The sequence below is a fragment of the Sorex fumeus genome, unplaced genomic scaffold (genome assembly GCF_029834395.1).
Source record: "Sorex fumeus unplaced genomic scaffold, SorFum_2.1 ptg000051l, whole genome shotgun sequence".
NCBI classification, from domain to species: domain Eukaryota; kingdom Metazoa; phylum Chordata; class Mammalia; order Eulipotyphla; family Soricidae; genus Sorex; species Sorex fumeus.
In genome coordinates this window covers 22093061-22095829 of record NW_026606108.1, presented here as the reverse complement: position 1 = coordinate 22095829, position 2769 = coordinate 22093061, and the positions used below count along the sequence as shown (strand labels likewise).

The 2769-nt window shown below is 38.1% G+C and overlaps 1 pseudogene; it reads left to right on the top strand.

Moving 5' to 3' along the window:
* The first annotated feature begins 1535 nt into the window (after positions 1–1535).
* LOC130033214 (uncharacterized) lies at positions 1536–1643 on the top strand (annotated as a pseudogene).
* The last annotated feature ends 1126 nt before the right edge of the window (positions 1644–2769 follow it).

Sequence of the window (2769 nt, the reverse complement as noted above, 5' to 3'; positions counted from 1 at the left end):
CAAGCTACAGAGAGTATTTCACCCACACGGCCAAGCCTGGAAAGCTACCCGTGACATATTTGATATGCCAAACACAGTAACAACAAATCTCACAATGGAGACATTACTGGGCCCGCTCCAGCAAATCGATGAGCAACGGAAGGACAGTGCTACAGTGCAGTGCTATTGACATATACTAGTATAAGCTTATACATAAATACCTAAAACACAAGAAATCATGACCTCCTGTATCATGGCCTTTATGACTTAATTTTCATAGTTGTTTTCTCTAGGCACTCACGCAAGGTGAATACGGGCCATCACCAAAAGGTTACAAAGATGATCATTATACTCTCTGTTAATGGTTAGTATATCCCCAATTTTCTCCTAACCCAAAGAAGTTAAATAACCTAATTCACTGTTTCAAATACTGTCACTAACATGGACTCAGGCACAGATAAGTCTATTTTAAGAAAAAAGTAATTTAAATTGGAACTAGGCTTTTATTAAACCACTGAAAGAGATGAAGACTAGAACTTAAGCTCTGGTCTCCAAAATTTTAGAATAAAATTCTTACACCGGCCCATGTGAAATACTCTGACCAGTTTAGGGAAGTGGGAAGCTGCAAACTGTGCCTGAAATGAATTTTCAGAAATACTGCTCAGTTGAATCCCAGGGAAGTAGGGGTGTTATTCTAATTCTAGCTGCTGCACCAGCCCCCATTTCCTAGGCTCTGTATGGACTGCACCCTCACGCCACAAAGGTACTGATGAGACTCTGGGCACTATGGAACAGAGAACCTCAATTCTGTACCAGCATCATCACAAGAAGAGAACCTCTGCTTATGTCAGTTTCAAATTTTGTACATCCAATCTAATTGCAGATCCTAACAACCCAAGGTTTAAGGGACATGAAAATTTCAGGTTTGAAGTTTAGGAAGGTAAATGAGAGAAGCCACAGTTCCCCAGACAATTTCAAAGTCAATGTCCAGCAAGCTTGAAAGAAATGATCCCCACATATTCTTGGATCTGTACTAAATGTGGTTCTTGGATGATACATATTTACAAAATATAAATCAGCTACATTCAGAATCTAAAATCAGTGTAAGCATAGTGTCTCCCCTAACCCACTCCAAATGACTTCCAAATGGGAGAGACAGACCTGGCTGTGCTCAGGGGACCATGTGACAGGGGACCAAATCTGGGGCATTTGCTCCAGTCCTTGAAGCCCTCTTCTACAAGGCCAAAGGGTGAATTCTAAGCAAAGCAAGTTAACTTCCAGGGATTTTTGGGCTGAAATATTACTTATCACTTGAAATTATGTTGAAACTTACAGAAGTTTTGGAGTAAATTTTCATATGTCTTGATACAAAGGGCACAGAAATGTTCTAGATAGTAGAGAAGTAACAGAAGACTATTATCAGGCTGAGTACTTTGTGTTTCATTTCTTAGAGTATGAACTTCTTTTTTTAAAATGGTACTACATTTTTTATTTACGTAGACTTACAAACTATATCCTGATTCGGCCCAGTAACTTAAATATACATATGCTCTGGCATTAGCTAAAATCACTTGGTGCTTTGCCCTTGGTCATGGGTACAAGTGGGGCCTCAGCTCACTGCCCATTAGCTGATGTGGGGAGGTGAAACCCAGGTCCGGACACATCACAACTTAGAACTGAGTAAGGCTCCCCCTTCTTGTCTCCGCCCTTTCCTGCCTGCAGGATGCTCAGGGAGTGAGACGGGAATGGGTAGGCTTCTCCCTTTTCAATAACGTTGCTGATGGGGGTGGGGGGAATATACCTATATATACATATATATGTATATATATAATAGATAACACACATATATATGTTTCTACTTGCAAGGGAAAAACTGAACTGATGAGAACCCTAGGGCATACAGATGGTACTATACAGAGGCAGATCCATTCTAAATACAGCAACATTTTAGCAAATTCTCAGATAACTCCACACACCATAGCACTTACTGATTTTCAAGTACGGTCTAATCATAAAGAGAAAAAACTTTGAACTTAAATTTTTCAGATTGTCTGAGTTCTAAAAATAACAATGAATTAAGCACAAATATATTCAATTGAAATTAAGAGGAGAAAGATACTAGGGATTGTAATTTTCTGAATCAAATGAATGTAATGCAATTAAAAACTGTTTAATATTTTAAGTTGCCCTTTAGCTCTTCTCTACATCTAGGCACAACCTGAGTAACACTTTAAAGATAAATCAGCCCATCCAAATGAATGTTTTAGATTAAATTTTGTAGGGTCTACCATTTGCAATTTATTTGCTGACTCTTACATTCTGAATTTCTACTAATTCATTCTCTACTTTGCCAACTGGGGAAAAAAATAACAAGGAGACTCTGTGTCAACTCAAATTCAGTGAAAGAAAAATGTCAAAGTCCAGGTCTAGACATCATTGCCTATAAATTATGCATTAGTGTTGTCTGAATGAGCAGTGATAGTGTCACCCTCAAGTTCTTATCTTGCTCTGTTGCAATAGCTTTATGGCTGTGTCCAGACTGTGAGTTATATAAGTATGTTCTTAAATAACTGATCATCCTCTACTTAACATGACCGGAGGGTACTCTTGGTACTAATATACCTAAAATTCAAAATCATATAAGTGATTTTTACTGTGGTATAAAGAACACAAAAAGCAAGAAGAGGGGGAAAGGCATACCACTAGTTAAGGTAAGGCAAAAATCATTCAATAGTTTGTTAATGAAATCAATGTTCCCTTTGAACACACCTGCTTTTTCCTAGATTTGCT